This window comes from Heptranchias perlo, chromosome 20 (assembly GCF_035084215.1).
Source record: "Heptranchias perlo isolate sHepPer1 chromosome 20, sHepPer1.hap1, whole genome shotgun sequence".
In the NCBI taxonomy this organism is placed as follows: domain Eukaryota; kingdom Metazoa; phylum Chordata; class Chondrichthyes; order Hexanchiformes; family Hexanchidae; genus Heptranchias; species Heptranchias perlo.
Genome location: NC_090344.1, coordinates 22,113,401 through 22,135,661, shown reverse-complemented (window position 1 = coordinate 22,135,661; position 22,261 = coordinate 22,113,401). Strand labels below are relative to the sequence as shown.

Here is a 22,261-nt window from a genome sequence, read left to right as displayed (position 1 = left end):
ACAGAAATCCACACGTTTTTATACAAATCAATAGGGTTGGAACATACTTAACGAGGGTCAACACCAATCATGAGCCGGGCATAGGTTGCCATGCGAGGTTACATTATTTCCGGCCAATCATAAATCGTCCATGTGCTGATCATGCTGCTGTTAGACATCAAAGGGGATAACTTCCTCATCTTCCAACTTGGAATGTTCTTCCCTGTTCCTTCTGTTCCTTATCTCCCAACCTGGAATGTCTTTCAACTTTGGCTAAGCTCGTTACCTATATTGATCTGCCATAAACATGGAGACATTCAGACCAGTCCTTGACTCACATCAAAGACCTATCATTGATAAGACAATGCAGGCCTGCTGACTAAGCAAACATATGGCCCAGCAGGAGGGCCAGGCCACTTGTATCAATCTCAGTTACTAACTAATTAACCCTTTCTAACCATTTTGCATTCTGCTTCTTTGCCACGTAGGCATCTTAATATTTTACCGAAAACTACCACGTAGGGATTCTCATTCCCCCCTTTTATCATTTTATGAGAACCAATTATTACGGTGCTCACTGGTTCTGCAGCGCAGCAACATTTAAGTAAGCAATAAACTATAAGAATTATAACAATGAATATGACTAGCCCTTGAACTAGAGAAGTCCCAATAGAACACAGACATGTTTCATCAATACGCCTTTGTACTCTTATCTGTTCTCAGGAACAGACTCCTTCTAAACATCTCTCAAGTAAGTTGCGAATGTCCTTGGTCAGCTAAACCTATTCATGTTAATTTGAAAAGGCTAACATAGTCAAATATCCCATGGTGCTTTATATTTTGTTTCCAGCCTAACTAGACTGAATGGTACCTTTCAGACCATTTTACACCTGTGAATTGGTGCCCTCCCCATTATATCCCTTAATCCAAATTCTCCCTACAATATCCCGTTAGATGCTGTACCTCATCTTAACCAGGTTCCCTTCGTGTTGGCCACCAGTCCGGGTGGAAGAGAGGCAGAGCATCTGATAATCCTATCAAACTATAATTGTCTTCCCTTTTACATGCACCTTACCCCAGCGGGTGCTACTCCCAGTACCATTAAGATGTGTTCTTAGTTGAAACCACAGAGACAATGGGGACATTCTCACCCAGGCTCTGTTTTACTACCTTTGCCAAACCCTTCATCCTCTGCTTACATTTATTCCATGCAATGAAAATCAAGAAGCACATTACAACAAACTGCACTACGACTAATACATATGAAATTAATCTAATCCAAGGATGGATCTGTATATTCAGTCCCAAATTCCAGAGGTCATTTCACCAGGTGGTGACTTTAATTTGGTCAATGTCATGCTTAATGTTGTTATTGTCCTGTTGTAGGTTATAATAAACCTTCTGGGAGAGGCGTATCTCCATTCGCAATGCTTTCAAGTATTTAGGCAACAGGGGTGTCAGATACCCAAATGTGTCCTGATATGCTTTGAAGTCCTTTCTGACATTCTCAGAAACTTGTAAGGTGGTGAGGTTATGCCGGTGTATCTCTACCAGTTCCTCGGGTCCAATCCGAACCAGGACTTCAGAAATGGAGTAGAATTCTGGACTTAAAATATCACAAGTTAGATTGGCATATTTAAACGTTTTCAAATTAGTTGTAACACAGTATTCGCCCTCTCCGGCATATGCCACTTAAGTGGGTTTTAGATCTGCCTCTAGGATCTCCATGGTACAGTTAATATCCCGATTGGTACCGGTATTATTAAACCCACACTGTGCTTCTAGGCTGTGTCCAACACTATGTGGACACACAGTGACAGCATGTCTAGTAACACATCCCTTTAATTTTGTTCCAGCCAATCAGCTTAAATCTACGTCCTCTAGTTCTTGAACCCTCTGCTAGGGGAAACAGGTACTTCCTGTCTACTCTATCTGGGCCCCTCATAATCTTGTAATTTTGTATCCATCGTGCGGATATCTTCTAAATATTGTTTCTCCCAATTTTATTGTTAACTGATGGGAACCTAACCCTGAATTTTGGAAATCCAAATTACTGTGTCCCTCTTTACTTTAATTTCAGTCCTTTTGATTGATACCAGTGTTTCCTGACTGTTTCATTAATTAGTTGGTTTCTCTATGGACCATGTGTCAGTGCCTTGTTTAAAAGGATTTCTCACTCGCCTGGACCACATTAACCATTTTCCTGTTGAGCTGTTGTTAAGTAACTGAGCCTGTCTGAGACTCATTCTTCACTGTATCTTCTTCATGTATCTCCGCATACTAGCAGCATCTCATAGGAATGAGCTTAGTGTTCTTGGATATTAACTTTCTGCTGGCCAGTCTCTTCTTCCTCATGGTATTTCCGAACATTTTCCATGGCACACATCATATGACCTGTAGGATTCAGTCCTGTAAAAGCAACTGGTTTGTTTAAAGAGTGGTTGCAATAGCTCACCAGGCCATAGGCCTTTGTAATCATGTTCTTCATCCTGATCTCCATTTCAGATGATGGCAACATACATTTGTATCTTTTATGTCCACTGTAGCCATTCTTAGGTTTTCAGGTTATCTTATCAAAAAGATCAGGGGTGTCTCGAGTGCTTATCTCCCCCTGCATGGTCCCGATGTCAGGGTAGTGGCCAGGCTATTGAGTGTAGTTTTCTCATTATTCATTATAGGCAAGGACACAAATATCTCCACGAGAAAGCTATCAATTTACTATTCTCAACTACACTTTCCTGACTTCCACTAGATTGTATATTTATGCCAGATTGATTTTTTTATCATGCCCAATTCAATGACTTAGAGAAATTCCCATATCTCCCCACCTCGAGCATTCTGTCTCGGAAGACAACAAATAGGCTAAAACAAAACAAATCAAAATGTTTTCAAAAGAAGAGAATCATTTATATCACCACGCTGTGAAATTTGGTATCTGCTGATGTCTGCAGCTAAAGTCTTAAATCTTTAACACCACTGGATTGTTTCCTGCACCAAATTTCTCCAGCAAAGGTTGCACCGTAACTTTGTAACTACTCTTGGTAATCCTGCACCATCAACACTCACGTGGTCCCAAAAAAAAACCAGGGTCACCTGTTTTAAAAGAAACACAGAAAATCCATTGCGGCTCTTCTTGAGAGCCCAAGTGATTAATTTGTCAAATCTTCATTTATTATTTATTTATCCAAAGGAATAATCCCTATACCCGAAACAAATTCAGAAAACAAAACAGGAGAGAGAATTTTGCCTAGTTCCACTCTCGCCCTCTCTCTGAAGCACGCAGCCTGTGTGAAATAAACACTGTCTCTTCCACATGCAGATGTACGCAGGGCTGCAGACTGGAATTTCTAACTCCAAGTCCTAATCTCTGTGTTTTCAAGATGTAACCACATTAAGCAGATATCATTAGCAGCCGCCTGCTAAGATACGTTATATTCCTCTTTTATTAATTTATTAATGGTTTGGGCATGTGTTTCTAGCACTGTAGCTATCCTTTGCAAATATATGGTCAGCATTTGATCCTCAGAAAATTCCTTATCTGTATTTTCATTTATCTTTTAATATATCATTAATGCGAGACCCTAAATCTCTGACCTTTTGATCTAATGTTGTCAAATCAATGGTGTTAACAACTGAGGCAAAGGCAGTTGCTATATCACTTATCACAGATCTTTACGTCTCCATATTTGCCTATCTCTTTTTACGATGTCCACCTCCATTCCATGTCGCTCTTTGTTTTAACACTTGAGTTAGGAGCTGTTGATCTAATTGTTGAGTTTTCTTAGCATTCTCAATGCGAGTTATATAATTTGTCAGGGAAGGTCTCCCCTCTTTGGTCAGATCTTGTATTCTACTATTAATTTCAAATAAAATTGAATAGCCCCAGAACTTGTCAAAACTTCCTTATCATACTGTGGCAGGGTAAAACTGATAGGTGTTTAGTACCCTGTGTCAGTACATAGCTCAAGTAATGGACTTCCAATTGTCTAACCTATGCTTCCTTTTCATATGATTTGTTTTACATTCCTTTCTTATCAATTTTCACTGTAGCATGAAAACTTATATCTCAGTCAATTGTAGCCTTTGGCATTTCCGAGTGATTGGGACAATTTTACTAATATAACCTATACCAATTATTACCTCATGTTCACCTGTGTTCTGGGCAAGCCTCAGACAGTTCTCAACCGACTGGGTCATTTCTATCTGTTTGAACTGCTCTTGGCATGACAGTCTGGCTTCTTGGGATGGAAGGGGTTAATATTAACTTGCTCTTGTGGTAGGAGTAACTTGATCCTTCTCCCTTTTGAGATTAAGTTCCCACCTTCAAAAATTCTCTTCACACAGGTTTGACTGATTTGTTTACTTCTCACATTTGTGGATTGCTTTATACTATATTTTTGCACACTATTTTTTCACATACTTTTAGTGGATGTGATTATAATCAACGCTGCGAGCTGTTCCAGATTTCCGACTTTTCCTATCACAATGATCCTGATAGTTTTTTTAATGTATCCCGTTAATTTTTAACCTCTTTTTAAACCACAGCCAATCACAAAATAAACATTCAAAATGCCAATTTTTTGAAGATCCCATGTCTGGATTTAACATGCCCACACTTTATAAGAACCACAATTTAATAGGTCACTTAACCTCAATAACTCCAATTTTAATTCGGCAGTATCAGAATTAAACACACGACAAGACAGATACATTACACAAAGGAAGAAAACACACAAGACACAGTAAGAAGGGGGCGTGGCCCACAACACCGACAAAAAAAAACACTGATCAAGACAGGCTTTTTAAAGGGACAGTACACTTAAACAACACAACCTTTCTTTTTCGGGTCTCTGTCTTTTAAACATTTGTCTAGTCACTTAATTCTATCCATTTTTGTTTACAGTACTGTCTCCATAAAGCAATTAGTTCTTTGGCTGAGGTACCTCTGTTATTTTCCAAATTAATTCCTGAGCCTTTTTTCGGCATCTAAGTTTTATCAATAGTTCCTCTTTATATCCAATCATCAGGAACTTAAACCCTGACTACCCTCAGTGATATTAACCACTGACCTACCGCTTACAAGTTATTCCCTCAGTGATATTAACCACTGACCTACCTGCTATTTCTGTGTATTCGCCAGACTGACCTGAATCTTGTAAGGACACCACACGAGTGTTAGCGATTGGACGATTCGTCGTCAGACTGACGGATTGGAGGAAAACCGACATAGTAAATTAAGACTACTTACATCGGGGCGCCATTTCCTTCCTCCGTGTCTGAGACAATCCGCCTCTTACTCCGCAAACTCTCGGTGAACAACCGTTAAGATCCCACCGCTGCCACCAAATGACGATCCGGATTCTTTCCCCTCAGTCTGGTTCAGTAATAACTGAAGTCGAATACATTTTAAAGTTCAACACATCTTTAATAGCAGGGTTCTTAGTCTGCAGCATTGATTTGGACTCCTGATAGAGTCCCTCTATGCTGGCAGAGCAAGAACAACAACATACAGAAATCCACACGTTTTTATACAAATCAATAGGGTTGGAACATACTTAACGAGGGTCAACACCAATCATAAGCCGGGCATAGGTTGCCATGCGAGGTTACATTATTTCCGGCCAATCATAAATCGTCCATGTGCTGATCATGCTGCTGTTAGACATCAAAGGGGATAACTTCCTCATCTTACAACTTGGAATGTTCTTCCCTGTTCCTTCTGTTCCTTATCTCCCAACCTGGAATGTCTTTCAACTTTGGCTAAGCTCGTTACCTATATTGATCTGCCATAAACATGGAGACATTCAGACCAGTCCTTGACTCACATCAAAGACCTATCATTGATAAGACAATGCAGGCCTGCTGACTAAGCAAACATATGGCCCAGCAGGAGGGCCAGGCCACTTGTATCAATCTCAGTTACTAACTAATTAACCCTTTCTAACCATTTTGCATTCTGCTTCTTTGCCACGTAGGCATCTTAATATTTTACCGAAAACTGACCACGTAGGGATTCTCAAGAACAGGTGAAGAGATCACCTGCTAAACCAATAATACACTGGGCTAAACTTTGAGTTTGCAGCGACAAATATAATAACGGTCTACAGTCAGTCCAAGATGAATGGTTGAAACTTGCAGGAGTGAAAATGCAACCAACCGGCCTTCACTCTTAAACCAGCAACTATGAAGAAAAACATGCCGCACAAATACTCGATTTCAGTGCGGTGACACTGGGCCAGAGTAAAGCTCAGTTAATATGATTGGTGAGTGGCTGGAGGGTGGATTTGGAACTCCTGACCGATTGCACTGCGCATTTTCCAGATCTGCTTGGAGCACCAATCACTTCACTTCATCACTTACAAGGACAATTCGATTCTCGGTTTCTTTTCCCTGACGATTGATGAATTTTACAAATTGGAAGCGATCAATATCAAAGCTAAACGCGCCACCGACATGCTCAAAGATACAAAGCGGCCACACTCTGCTTCAGTGAGATGAAAGTCAAGAGCGATTTCACGGTCGAATGTAATGGCGAACAAAATTGATTCAATGAAAGTTCAGGTCGTTGAGGTGCCATTAAAGTCCTGTTTGTTTCTATTGAACTTCTTCCCAAAGCGTTTGAGATTCACGTGGGACGATTTCGGGACGTTATTTCCTTTTATGCAAATGTTTCAACTGCAGTTCAAGATCAAAATTCCTGGGACCACAGTTGTTCACATTTTGTCGGTGCTGGGACCACTGCTGTTCACAATTTATCGGTGCTTGGACCACTGTTCACAATTTATCGGTGCTGGGACTACTGTTGTTCACAATTTATCGGTTCTGGGGCCACTGTTGTTCACAATTTATCAGTGCTGGGACCACTGTTGTTCAAAATTTATCGGTGTTAGGACCACAGTTGTTCTCAATTTATCAGTGGTGGGACCACTGTTGTTCACAATTTATCAATGGTGGGACCACTGTTGTTCAAAATTTACATTCATGATTTGGACACGGGAATCGGAAGTACAATTTCAAAATTTAGGGACGACACATAATTGCGAGCTGTACTTTATACAAAGGAAAAATGAGAAAAATAAAGGAAGACATCAGTAAATTTGCAGAATGGGCGTGTAAATGGCAAATTAATTACAATATTTGTTGTGTACTCCGTTGCCTTTTTGCACCCCCCACCCCCCCCCACCCCAAATAACTCACACTTCTTCAGATTGAATTGCATTTGCCACTTTTCCATCCACCTGTCCGCTCTATGGATATCTTCCTGCGGTCTGCAGCTTTCCTCCTCACTATCAACCACAGGACCAATTTTTGTATCATCTGCAAATTTCTTAATCATGCCCCCTACATTTAAGTCTAAATCAATGATCTGCACCACGAAATGCAGGGACCTGGTAGGAAGCCGCATGGAACCCCACTCGAAACAGCCTTCCACACGTCGACCACAACCACTTGCTTCCTGCCACTCAGACATTTTTGACCAATCTGCCATGTAGGACTTTGCCAAAAGCCTCGCTAAAATCCATATAGACTACATCAATCGCGCTACCCTCATCGATCCTCCTTGAAACTTCCTCAAATAATTCAATTCAAACGACCTTCCCTTCACAAATCCACACTGACTGTCCTTGATGAATCCGTGCCTTTCTAAATGACGATTCATACTTTCCGTCAGAATTGTGCTCAATAATTTACCCACCATCGAGTTTAGGCTGACTGGCCTGTATTTACTCGATCTTTCCATTTTTCCCTTTTTAAACAATGTTACAACGTTAGCAATCCTCAAATCCTCCAGCACGACACCTTTTGCCAAGGTGGATTGGAAAATGATGGTCAGAGCCTCCGCTTTTTCCTTCCTTGCTTCTGTTAACATCCTGGGATATATTTTATCTGGGCCTGGAGATTCAGGTGGAGCGATTTGAGGACTTATTTTTCCTATTTGCAAACGTTTGTACCGCAGGTCAAGATCACAAGTCGAGGTCCAAATTTGGACGAGTTCCGACTTTGAACCTCAAATCGTGAATTATGCCCCCACCACAACGAGCCCAGAAACAAGAACGTGTCCTTAAATTAACGTGTGGCAGACACATTCTATGAGAGGTCTGTCTGGACAATGAAAGGGCGTTTTTGAACAGTCATCTTGCTATCCGTTTCCTCCTGAAACCTGAAAAAAGACAAACACCACAGTGTTATTTTGTCGCTTAATTCCACAAATTAGGTAAAATAATAAGCTGTGCAAGGCACTGCTGGGAGTTGAACCCAGGATCTCCTGTTTTCTCGACAGATGCTTTAACCAGCTAAGCCACAGCGCCAATTGATGATGCAGTAGCCCCACCTCCTCGCACTAATATCTATCAGCGACACTTCACTATTGGGGGTTCAGGCCGTTTCATCTCTGTCCATTTCGCCTTTCCGTTCACCTGTGCATTCCGACACTGACTGGATTTCTCTCTGTGTTTATCTTTGTGTTTCCATCAGTGCGTTGATACACGGATGATTATGTGTGATTGTATTTGTTACATTACATAAATTCGGGCTTCAGACAATTCTCGCTCTGACATTGGAGAACTATTGAGCCGAACTTTACAGCGAAGTGTTGTTTATTGTGGTGCTGAAACTAAAAAATCGTAAGAGGAGCAAAAAGGGAAAAGGAGTAAAACTTGTGAGGGAAAATTAGGACAACTCTCAACGTTTTTACAAGTATATTAAGAGAAAGAAAGGAGGCTTAGCGTAACTTGGGCCGCTTAAAAACAGATGGAGGTGATATTGTAATTGAAAATCAGGAAATAGCAGTTGCTCAATTTTTACTTTGCATCAGTTGTCACAGAAATGGATGAGGATAACATCCCAGAGACACGAGGAAAACTGTTAATAAATCACGGGGATTCGTATAAGTAAAATAACGGCAATGGAGAAAATAATTAGGCTAAAGATAGACAAATCTCCAGGACCTGATGTTCACCATCCCAGGGATTAAAAGGAATAGGTGAGGAAATTGTGCATGCTTTCGTCATGATTGATCAAAACTCTCTTGATTCGGGAATTGTTATTTAACGAAGAGCATCTGGATTGGAGGCTTCTGTTTGAGAAAGATCTCGAAGTGATAATTGAGAGACCGAAAATGAAGCTGTTTGGCAGGAGCGCTGATGCTTTCGGTTGTTCGCTGCTCTCGTGTTGCACAATTATTGAGCGTGCGTTACTTATTTATAGCAGTATGGGCTCCTGAAATGACCAGGTTGTGAGTTCGAGCATCTTCTAAAACAATCAAACCTTTTACTCCGAACATTTTGACTGGAGTTCAAGGTACAACTGGTATGTTCCATAACGCATCTACTTCTTAGTGTTCCCATGTGGGCTCTTGGGTTCCTCTGGTCTACCGTCTTGCAATAGGAGGTGCCAGTTTATTTGTTCATAGGGGGAGAGGGGGCTTTTAGCGGCATCTCACATGGCAAAGGGGCCGTTACGAGATATTTAAATCTAAAGAACCAAACAAGCAATTCTTCTTTTCCTTAAGCCGATATTCATCGGTTGGAAGTGTCGTGTGGGGAAAATTTGGAAGGGAAATATTCTGCCTGGTGTCACTGTGCAACGGAAGAAATTATTCAGCTGACAGATGTTACTACGCTGAAAGGTCGAAAGGCCTTTTCCAGCTCCCGTGTGGTACAAGTTCAGCTTTTGAGCCGCTGGGTAAAGTGTGATTTTAATTGCTGCTAACGAATGACAAGACATTTGGCTCAAACAAGAAGAATTATAAACTCACGAGTTCACTGCCCATGTTTCTTACATCATGTTCAACAGGAACAAGGATGCTCCTCAACACGTTACTGAGAATTTTATCAAACGGACCTCACCCTTGCTCGACGGCTGCAGGGATAATTCAGAGACCTCCCATGAATACGTACGATGGGAGCTTCTGTCGTATCGAGCCTGGGTAGCTCAGTCGGTAGAGTATCAGACTAAAGTGGGTAGTGAGATGATGGTTCAGCGTTTAACTCCCTATCCAGGCTCCAAATTGCTGAACAGCTGGCAAGCTGTGTCTTTGCAGCGGGACCTGCGATGTGTTGTCAAAGCTTCGGTATTATCTTGTATCCCAGGGATGGGCAGTAATGCGCTGTCTGAGGCGGTTCCCGATCAGGAATTCAACTTTTACAAAATACTTTACTGTATTAGTTCACTGTATTAACTTGTCAAAACTGATTAAACACTGTAAAAAAGACGAATATTTGTTCAAATCGCCATTAATCAACCAGTAACTTTCTGTTTCCGGCTGAAAGAAATGCTAACTTTATTTATGCGCTCATTCACCAGGCCGAAATTAGAGAGTTCAGAGGGGAAGTGAAAAAGGAAATATGACTATAGACTGACGACCAGCATAAAATGGAATCCAAAAGTTTTCGACAGGCATGTAAACATTCAACGGGTTGTAAGGGGAGGGGAGAGGCCGATTAGGCCCGATAAAGGAGATCTGCTGATGGAGGCAGAGGGGATGGCCTCGGTACAAAATGAGTACTTTGCATCTGTCTTTCCCAAGAAGATGCTGCCAGTGTCTCAGCAAAGAAGGTATAGTTAAGATACTGGATGGTCTAAAAATTGAAAAAGCAGAGGCACTTGAACGGCTGGCTGTAATTAAAGTGGATAAACCACCAGGTCCGGATGGGATGCATGCTCGGTTGCTGAGGGAAGTAAAGGTGGAAATTGCGGAGGTACTGGCCATAATCAACAAACATCCTTAGATATGTGGGTGGTGCCAGAGGACTGGAGAATTGCAAAGGTTACACCCTTGCCCAAAAAAGGGTGTACGATTAAACCCAGCAACTATCGGTCAGTCAGTTTAACCTCAGTGGTGGGGAAACGTTTAGAAACGATAACCCGGGATAGAATTAACAGTCACCTGGACGAGGGTGGAATGATTAGGGAAAGCCAGCACGGATTTGTTAAAGGCAAATCGTGGTTAACTGACCTGTTAGAGTTTTTTGATGAGGTAACAGAGAGGATAGATGAGGGCAATTCAGTTGATGTGGTGTATATGGACTTTCAAAAGGCGTTTGATAAAGTGCCGCATGGTAGGCTTATCATCAAGATTGCGGCCCATGGAATAAAGGGGGCAGTAACAACATGAATGCAGAATTGACGAACAGAAGGAAACAGAGATTACTGGTGAACGGTTGTTTTTCGAACTGGAGAGAGTTGTACAGTGACGTTCCCCAGGGATCAGTGCTGGGACCACTGCTTTTCTTGATATACATTAATGACTTGGACTTGAGTGCACAGAGCACAATTTAAAATTTGCAGGTGAAACAAACCTTGGAATGGTCGTAAACAGTGATAAGAATAGTTATAGACTTCAAAGGATATAGGTAGGCTGGTGGCATGGGCGGCGACGTGGCTGATGAAATTTAATGCAGAAAAATGAGAAGTGATACATTTCGGTTGGAAGAACGAGGAGAGGCAATATAAACTCCAGGGCACAAATGTAAAAGCGGTACAGGAACAAAGAGGGATTTATGTGTACAAATCGTTGAATGTGGCAGGGCAGATTGAGAAAGCGGTTAAAAAGCATACGGGATCCTGAGCTTTATAAATAGATGTATAGAGTACAAAAGTATAGCTGTCATGATGAAATTTTATAACACACTGGTTTGAACACAACTGAATTATTGTGTCCGGTTCTGGACATGGCACTTCAGGAAAGATGTGAAGGCCTGAGAGGGGTGCAGATAAAAAATACTAGCATAATTCTATGGACGAGGGACTTTAGTAACGTGGATAGGCAAGAGAATCTGGGGTTGTTCTCCTCGAAACAGAGACGGTTTTGTAGAGATTTGATAGAGGTATTCAAAATCATGAAGTGTCTGGACAGAGGAGATGGAGAGAAACTGTACCTATTGGCGGAAGGATCATGAACCAGAGGACATAGATTTAAGGTGATTGTCAAAATAACCAAAGGTGACATGAGGAAAAACTTTGTTACACAGCGAGAGGTTCGGATCTGGACTGCCCGAGGGTGAAATGTAGGCAGATTCAATCATGGCCTTCAAAGGGGAACTGGATAAGTACTTGAAAGGAAAAATAATGCAGGGCCTCGGGGATAGGTTCTAGCTGGATTGCTCTTGCAGAGAGCTAGCACGGACTCGATGGCGCGAATGGCCTCTTTCCGTGCTGTAACATTTCTATGATTCAATTCTATGTGTAGGATGTAATGCAAAGGGAACAGAGCGTGCCACAAATCGACACGACTCTCAGTATCCTCCCAAGCAATGTAGTTTAAGAGCAGCTAATTCTGAAACGTCTGACTCGATAACTCAAGTCGTGGACTCGAAAGCAATTTGGTAAAGGGAGGCTAATATTGGTGAATGGAAATAGTTGGTGTACAACTTGATATTGCTGTCCACCCAAATAGAAAACGAGATTGGATGGACAGAAGTGGTCTGAAAGGATGGCCGATCGGCTGTGAGACGCAACGAACATTTATACTGGCTGCACAGCGAAACTAACAGCGGCTCGTTGGTCTAGGGGTATGATTCTCGTTAGGGAGTTTCGTTGCGTAATATACGAGAGGTCCCGGATTCAAATCCTGGTCGAGCCACTTTTTATTGGCTTCTCACATCTTTTCAGTTTTGTTGTTGGGAGAACTGAATTGTGGCCAGAGGATGTTTGAGCTCCAGTGGACTGAATGCCGAAGTTTCGTCGGCGCAACACACATGAAGCAAATAAAATGTCTCAAGATGATGAGGAGATTGAAACTTAATTTGGATTTTTCCCAATTCAGGCGGATATTAGATGACGGGATAGAAAGGCACATATCCAAGTTTGCCGATGACACCAAGATGGGCAGCATTGTGAGCAGTGCAGATGAAAGCATAAAATTACAGAGAGGCATTAATATAATAAATGAATGGGCAAAATTGTGGCAAATGGTTCTGAATTTCGTCAAGTGTGAGGTCATCTACTTTGGACATAAAAGGATAAATCAGAGTACTTTCTAAATGGTGAAAAGCTCGAAACAGTGGAGGTCCAAAAAGACTGAGGGGCCCATGTACATAGATCATTAAAATGTCATGGACAGGTCGAAAAATAATCAAAAAGGTTAATGGAATGTTGGTCTTTATATCTAGACGACCAGAATACAAGGAGATAGGCATTATGATTCAGCTGTACAAAGATCTGTTTCGACCACACCTGGAGTGTTGTCTTCAGTTCTGGGCAACGCACCATAGGAAGGATATATTGGCTATGAAGGGAGTGCAGCGTCGATTTACTCGAGTGCTGCCTGGACTCCACAGTTTAAATTACGCGGAGAGATTACATAAACTCGGGTTTGCCTCGAAATAAGTACATTAAGTGCTGATTTGATCGAACATTTCAAAATATTAAGGGGAACTGGTGGGGTTAACAGAAAAAAAATATTTTCGCCCGTTAGCGTGTCTGGGACTCGGGGACAGAGCCGAAACATTCGGGTCAGGACTTTCAGGCGTGAAGTTGGGAAACACCTCTGCAAGCAAAGGGAGGCAGAAGTTTGGAATTCTCTTCCGCAAACAGCAGTTGATGCGAACTGAATTGTCAATTTTAAGACTGAAATTGATAGATTTTTGTTGACCAAAGGCATTTAGGGATATGTGGCTGAGGCGATAATATGCAGTTAGGTTACATATCAACCAGGATCTCATTGAATTGCGCAACAGGCTCGAGGGGCCAAATAGTATACTTTTGCTCCTCAGTTCCTCATTGTTCCAGAATGATCCTGCATTGTATTGGGAATCGAACCAAGGTCTCCAGCGTAACAGGTAAGAATTCGACCCCTGCACAACCAATGCGCTCGTTTGTAACAGCAGCATGTGTCCATTTGGAATCCGATCTGAATGAACATGCCGTTTGCAGCTGCGGTGGCCGAGTGTTTAAAGCGTTGGACTCAAAATTCAATTGAGGTTTTCCTGCCCAGGTTTGAATTCTGCTCGCAGAGCTGCTGTTTAAAGATCACTTCAGTGCTGAAATAGGTTAATTGGAGTTAATTGACCGCATTTATCTCTCTCCCAGAATGAGAGATTCTCCAGCGAGGCCTATGATTTTAACTTGTGTCCAATCTTCTCTTGCAAGATTTCAAGACCCAAGAAGGAATCTCTCCCAATCTGTAACTTAAATTCTGCTAGTTTGCAAAACCTGACATTTATACTCTTTATTTTCTTTGTCTGCATCTCTCCATCTCTCCATGTCTCTGTCTCTTGTCTCTCTGTATTGTCCACAATGGACTTCTCAGGCTTCCTTGAACGGCGATGGCTGATCTATCCTGCAACAATAGCAGAGAAGGGTAAAGAAAAAAAAGACTGAGACAGCAGGAAAAGGAAAGGTGCAAACTAGCTGATTAATTCGTAGCTAATGTTTCCACATTCGTGGCTCTTCGTTCTCATAGTGAATGAAAGCAGCAATTTGAGTGAAGCGTACTTATGGTGGAGTGTAAACTATGACGACACCGAGACAGACGACAATGTCGTTTCAGAGTAATTCATTCTGTAAAGTGTTACTTGATAAAACAAGTCGTACATTCAAAACAAATTTGATACAGAGTGACTAATATTGTTGATATGAAATAATTAGTGTAGAACCTGATATTGCTCTACATCGTATATCGTACAAGAAAGCGAGTTTGGATGGCCATGGTGTTCTGAAAGGATGGCGGATCGGCTGCGTGCCAGCGAAATTTTACATTGGCTGCACGGCTCTGTTACCAGTTGGACTTTGGATCTGATTCCCGCTCAGGGAGTTTTACTGGCTCAAATCCCGGATGACCCCTGTTGTGTCCCCGTTTTTGGTCAAAAATCACCAATTGGCTTCTCACATCTTTTCAGCGATGTAAAAGGCAGGTTTGACTAATCTCCAGCAGAGCTTGTTTGAGCACCAGAGGACAGAATGCAGAGGGTTTGTTCACGAAACACACGGAGACGAAATGAAGATAATCTTTCAAGAAGTTGTACAGATTGAACCCGGAACATGAATTTATCCCAATTCAGGCGATCTCATGGGTGCAGAATACAAAAAGGTAAAGGAAGATGCATTGGCCTGGAACCAACCCCTGGTTTCCCGCCGGCAGGCGAGGATTCCACACTGAGCCACCAATGCACACACGGCTGCAGGCTGCACGTGTAGCGTTGGATACGTGTCGAGAACATGCAGTTTGACAAAGTTCCTGTGATAAGCCTGGGCAGTCTGCTCGACAGCCGCGTGCTACCTGTGGCTGACCAAAAGAGTAGGTCAAGCATGGCCTTGAAATTCACTGGGGGTTCGAAATCACTTCACACCGCCACTGTGAAATGCTCAAATAAAGAAGAGCTGTAGTTACCAGGCAGTGTTTACTTCTCTCAGAAATAAAGTTATAATCCAGCCCTACAAAAACCTCTAAGATTTCACGACATTCGACGAATTTCCTCTAAGCTGCAGCTTAAATTCTGCTCAATCACAGAATTGGAGATTTATACTATTTTTCTTTGCATGTATCTCTCTATCTCTGTCTGCGTTTCTTCACTTTAGGTGTTACTCCCTAATGGACTTGTCCGGCTTCCTTGAACGGCCAGGTCTGCAAACCAGGGATGGGAAAAGGCTGTCGGATCTTCGTCCAATTGTTGGATTTCGACGGGATGAGTTTTGCTATTTTCCGTCTCGGTTTTCGGAAAATATAAACCCAGATGGGATTTCCCCTGCTCGGGTCCCGTCACCTTCGGGTGCTGGGAATGAACCCGATCGATCACTCGGTCTTAATATCTGTATTCTCATTGTTTAACAATAAAATTACTGGGTTACAGTTATTTTCAGGACACATTTTAGAAATTAACACATAACAGACTTATTCAAAAACGAGAAGCACGTGGGATTAAAGGACCGGTGGTCACGTGGGCAAGTAATTGGCTGAGGGACAGGAGGCAGAGATTAGTGGTGAACGGATGTTTTTCTGACTGGGGAGAAATATGCAGTGGAATCCCCCAGGGGTCGGGGTTTGGATTATTGCTTTTCTTGTTATATATAAATGACTTGGATGTGGGAATAGGGAGTACAATTTCGAAGTTTGCGGATGATATAAAAGTTGGCAACGGAGTAAGTAATGAGCAAGATAATAGCAGACTTCAGGAGGACATGGACAGACTGGTGAAATGGGCGGTCACGTGACAGATTTAACGCTGATCAGTGTGAAGTGATGCACTTTTGGATGAAGAACATGGAGAGGCAGTTTAATCTAAATCGAACACTTTATGGGGGTTCCAAGAGCAGAGGGGCCTGGGGGTTCATATTCATAAAACAGGATAAGTTGATAAGGCGGTTAAGATAGCGTTTGGGATAAGTGGCTTTGTACATAGAGGCATTGAATATAAAAAATGGAAATCATACTCATCCTTACAAATCAGTGGTTAGGCCTCAGCTGGAGTATATTGTACGGATCTGGGCACCAAACGTTAGGATGAAAAGGCATTGAAGAGGATTCAGAGCAGGTTGACCTGGATGATACCAGTGATGAGGGACTTCAGTTATGTGGAGAGATTGGAGAAGCTGGGATTATTCTCCTTACAGCAGAGATGGTTAACGGGAGACCTAATAGAGTTATTCAAAATAATGAGGGTTTTGAAAGAGCAAGTAGGGAGAAACTGTTTCCTCTGGCAAGTGGGTCGGTAACCGGAGATCACAGTTTTAAAATAATTGGCAAAAGAACTAGAGGGGAATTGAGGAGAATTATTTCCGGACAGAGGGTTGTTAAGATCAGGAACGCACTTCCTGAAAGGATGGTGGAACCAGATTCCATTGGATCATTCAAAAGGCAATTGGGCATAATTGAAGAGGACTAATTTGCAAGGTTATGGGGAAAAATCTGGGGTGTGGGTCTAATTTGAAAAAGCCGACACTGGCACGACGGCCGAATGACCTCCTTCTGTGATGTAAGATTCTCTGATTCTATGATTACCTTCTGAATCATTGCAATTGAAGCTATTCATTGTTGAGCAACCAAGAAAATTATAACCGTGATATTCGGCTTCTCCATTCCCTTATGAATATCGCAGATTATAATATCCAGGCGGGGGTGAGACTGAATGGAAGATAGAGTGCGGAGATTGGAATGGAAGCCCAGCAGAATGAACTTGGTCTCATCAGTTTTTGTTATTTTTCCTACCAGTTGCCCGAAGCAGGTGGTGAACCTTCTTCTCGAGAGAGGATCGTCATTTCAGTTCAGAAGGAAAAAGGGTATCAAGAAAATCGGGTAAAACGCACACAGAATGATCCGGGACTTACAGCACACCCCTTTTAAACAGACACAGACACGGAATGATCCGGACATAAATCATAATTATGGTGCATAAGTTTCTCTTACGTTGACCATAAGATTTACTCTTTTTACAATGACACCAATGTACAATCTGATACTTCGCGACCTTACAATCTCAACACCATCCTGGAAGGAACTGTTGCTGATATCAGCAAACAATGCAAAACCCACCGTCTGCCGTTTCGAGAAGGATGGGACTTCAACCAGACCTTCTGGGTGGACTGAATGAGAGAAACAAAACTTAAACATCATAACGACGAGGATGGGATTCGAACCCACGCGTGCACAGCACAATGGATTAGCAGTCCATCGCCTTAACCTCTCGGCCACCTCGTCGCATATGGAAATAGGCGAAAGCACCTTTATTCAAAATGAAAATACTGGCTATGTTGCCAACCTGAAACTGCAAACGTGCATCTCCTCAGCTGGTCAGGCAGAATCTTTAGACATAGAAACAGAGTTAATGTTTCAGGTCGATGGCCATCACATGAGTATTCCAACTCACTCAACTTGCGCCTTGTCGATGGTTGAACGCCTTTCGGGAGTTAGAAGGTGAGTCACTTGGCGCAGAATATCCAGCCTCTGACCTGCTCTTGTCGCCACAATATTTATGTAGCTGGTCCAGTTAAATTCCTGGTTAATGGTGACCACCAGTATGTTGATGGTGGGGGATTCGGCGATGTTAATAACGAATCCCCACAGAAGAGATTTACTATAATGATTCCAGGGATGAGGGGCATAATTTCATGGATAGATTGGAGAAGCTGGGATTGTTCTGCTTGGAACAGAGACGGTTACGAGGAAATTTGATAGAAGTATTCAAAATCATGAAGGATCCAGACAGAGTTGATAGAGAGAAACTGTTCCTATTGGCGGAAGGTTCAAGGAGCAGAGAACATGGATTTAAGCTGTTTGGCAAAAGAACCAAAGGTGACATGAGGAAAAACTTTTCTACACAGCGAGTGTTTAGGATCTGGAATGTACCGCCCGAGGGGGTGATGGAGGCAGATTCAATCATGGTCTTCAATAAAGAAATGGATAAGTATTTGAAACGAAAGAAAATACAGGGCTACAGGGAAAGGGTGGGGGAGTGGGTCTATCTGGATTGCACTTGCAGGGAGCCGGCACGGACTCGATCTGCCAAATGGCCTCTTTTCGTGCTGTGACCTTTCTTTGATTCCATTCTATTTGTCGGAGGCGATGCAAAGCGACCGGAGCGTGACGTAAATCGACCTGCTCATGTACATTCCCTGATAATAAATCCTAGTGTGATGCAAAGAAGAAATTCATAATTATGGTGCATATCTTTTATATTATACTGACTATAAAAGGTACTCGGTTCATCAGGGCGCCATTGTGCACATTGATTGATACTTCACCGAGATCACACCTTACAGTCCCAACACCTCCGTCTAAGAAACAGTTGGGTGGCAATCCAGACTTTGCTGAATTGTGCAAACAGGTGTAAACCAGCAATGCGGAAAAGCACTTCTTATTAAAGAAGGGTTTTTGGTGAGGCGGCCAAAATGAAAAACTCTACAAATTCTGGCAGCAGTAAGATTCGAGCCCACATAATTCAGAGATGGAAATCAGCATCTTCGACAGCGAAGTTACTCACGCACATGGCAAATCCTTCAGTTCTGATGATTCAGGTCATAGAGCTGAAACGTTCCCTCTGGTTCTTTCTCCACAGGTGCTGCCTGACCTGCTCAGCGTTTTCAGCATTTTCTGTTTTCATTTTTGTGCTTTCACAATGGCTGTTTTCCTGAAAACACCCAATTTGACCCAAGGACGCAGCTCGCACTTTACTTTCCTCACGCGCTTTAAAGTCTGTCGTTTCCGAACAAAATCCCCTCCGCGCCGGACATTCAAAGGACCTTTCGCTCACGGTCAATCTCCTGTAATCGACACCTTTTCACCATTCCCGCTCTTTTCATTTCTCCTCATTCCTTTTCAAGCGGAACATTTCCGACCTTCCTGCACCGCCCAGATTGCCAAAAGTGCACCTGTCAGCCGTCATTCGCAGCTCTGTCGCGCCGCCCGTCTCTCCCGCACATCAACTCCTCGGGGAAAAGCGCCAACGATCATGAAAACAAAACCCGTGTCACAAGATACCCCATGGAAATTTCACGGAAAATATGCGCTGTACTTCCGAATGCCAGCCCTGCTTTCTTTGAGCTTGTCTCTGGAGCAGATCGAAATGTATCGACTGGTTTCAAGGCACAAATGAACATTGATGCGAACGGGACATATTCCCCCGAGAAACAGCGGTCGATGCAGTGCAAACTTAAAGTCTAAGAAAGTGAAAGTGAATGTTAGAGTAGCAAGGCCGCAGTAAAGTCTCAATGAAATAGACCATGATTGTGGAAGGAAAAAAATCTGGAAGAAGCGGCGGGTCGGAATTTAGGATCTTTCAGCAGAGACACATGAGAGAACAAAGACAGGATACAGACAAAGGTGCTGGAGGCAGAAAGAAAAAGAATAAAATAAGAGAAATGAAAAGAGAGTGAAAGAAAGGATGGGATAGAAGGCGATGAAAGAAAGAGAAAGAAAGAAGGGAGCGAGGAAATCAAGCGTGCAATTCTCACCCCGCTAATGGGCGCTGCTCCCAAACGGCTGCACTTCGCTCCACAGACCCTCATCCCATTCACACCATCCTACAATACACTTTCAATGCTGTGCAGTGGAACAGAGTGTTTAAAGGTATAAAGAAACACACACCGTCCTACAATACACTTTCAATGCCTGTGCAGAGAGACAGAGAGTTTAAAGGTATAGAGACACTCACACACCGTCCTACGATACACTTTAAATACATGTGTAGTGAGACAGCTAGTTTAAAGGTATGGAGACATTCACCTTTTATTCAAAAGCAGCACATCCCAGCAATAAGAGAGAGCGTGGGTCAGTCTCGTTCTCCTGATGTAGCTGAGGCTTGTCAGTCAACAATCCCCTCCTCCCATTATTGGCTGTGGAGGAAGTACAGTGTAGATTTAATGGAATACCTTCAGCCTGACCGAGGTTAGGCTGACTGGCCAGTTATTACTACATCGACGCCTTTCTCCCTTTTTAAACAACGGCACATCTTTAGCGGTCCTCCAATCCTCCGGTATCGAAACTGTTACCAGGGAGGATTGGAAAATTATGGTCGGAGCCTCCGCTATTTCCTTCCTTGCTTCTATTAACATCCTGGGATATATTTCATCCGGCCTGGGGATTCAGGTGGTGTGATTTGGGGACTTTCATTTTCCTGTTTGCAAATGTTTGCACCGCAGGTCAAGATCACAAGTCCAGGTCCAAATTCGGACTGCTTCCGGGTTTAAACTTCAAATCATGAATTATACACCAACCCCAACCGCCCAGAAACAAGAATGTGTCCTTAAATGAACGTGTTACAGACACATTCTATGAGAGGTCTGTCTGAATAATGAAAGAGCGTTTTTGAGCAGTCATCTTGATATCTGTTTCCGCCTGAAACCTGAACAAATACAAATTCCAGAGTGTTATTACGTCGCTAAATTCCACAAATTAGGTGAAAATAATAAGTTGCACAAGGCACTGCCGGGAGTTCAACCCAGGATCTCCTAGTTTACTAGACCTGATGTTTTAACCAACTAAGCCACAGCGCCAATTGATTACGGTGTGCCCCCACGTCCTCTCGCTAATATCTATCAGCGACTCGTTACTGTCTGTTTGGGGTTCAGACCGTTTTATCTTTGTCCATTTCGCTTGTCCGTTTACCTGTACATCCCGATACTGCCTGCATTTCTCGCTGTGTTTATCTTTGTGTATCCATCAGTGCTTTGATACACGGATGATTATGTGTGCTTGTGCTTGTTACATTAAATAAATTAGGGGATCAGACAATTCTCTCTCTGACAGTAAAGAACTATTGAGCCGAACTTTACAGCAAAGTATTGTTTATTGCGGTGCTGAAACTAAAACAAACAGAAGAGGTACAAACAGGGAAAAGGAGAAAAACCTGTGAGGGAAAATGAGGACAACAATCAAGGTTTTTACCAATATATTAAGAAAAAGAAGAGTGACTAAGAGTAATGTGAGCCCGTTAAAGTCAGATGGAGGTGATATTGTAATTGAATATCAGGTAATGGCAGAATTGCTAAATATTTACTTTGCATCGGTCTTCACAGAAAAGGACGAGGCTAACATACCAGAGACACGAGGAAAACTGTTAATAATTCAAGGGATTCAATATAAGTAAAATAATGGCAATGGAGAAAATAATTAGATTAAAGATAGATAAATCTCCAGGACCTGATGGTTACCATCCCAGGGGACTGAGAGGAATAGGTGAGGAAATTGAACATGCTTTAGTCACGATCATTCAAACACTCTTGATTCAGGAATTGTTCCTTTGATTGAAACATTGTCAATGTCGCTCCATTATTTAGGCTGAGTAGCAGAGATGATGTTGCAAATTATAGACCCATTAGTCTGACGTCTGTTGTGGGGAAGTTACTAGTTTCCGTTCTTAGGGAAAGAATGACTGAGCACTTGGATAATTATGGATTGAACAGAGAGAGCCAGCATAGATTTGTGAAGGGTAAGTCAAGTCTAACAAAACTCGTTGAACTTTATGAAGGTGTAACTAACGTGGTAGATAATTGAGTATCTATGGGTGTTATATGATATTGACTTCCAGAGGCATTGGATAAGGTACCATATAAGAGACTGTTAACGACAATGAGAGTGCGTAGAATTTAAGGCAACCTATTGAAATGGATTCGGAGTTGGTGAGAAGGTGTGAGACAGAGTCCCGGTATATAAATGACGTTGACAATGGAATAGAGAGCCGTATATCCAAGTGTGTCGCTGACACCAAGTTAGGTGTCTCAGTGAGTCGTGCAGATGGAAGCATAAAGTTACAAAGGGAAATTGATAGATTAACTGAGTTGGCAAAACTGTGGCAGATGGAGTTACATAGAATTACAAAGAATGTACATCACGGAAACAGGCAATTCG

The 22,261-nt window shown here is 42.4% G+C and overlaps 2 non-coding genes and 1 pseudogene across 2 annotated transcripts; 1 reads left to right on the top strand and 2 right to left on the bottom strand.

Annotated features, from left to right (window-relative positions):
• Positions 1-22,261, top strand: part of LOC137336083 (zinc finger protein 850-like) — a 242,996-nt pseudogene that overhangs the window by 178,500 nt on the left and 42,235 nt on the right.
• On the bottom strand, positions 8,215-8,288 carry trnas-aga (transfer RNA serine (anticodon AGA)). The gene has a single exon. It is a non-coding gene; the product is annotated as a tRNA-Ser (tRNA).
• On the bottom strand, positions 17,533-17,614 carry trnas-gcu (transfer RNA serine (anticodon GCU)). The gene has a single exon. It is a non-coding gene; the product is annotated as a tRNA-Ser (tRNA).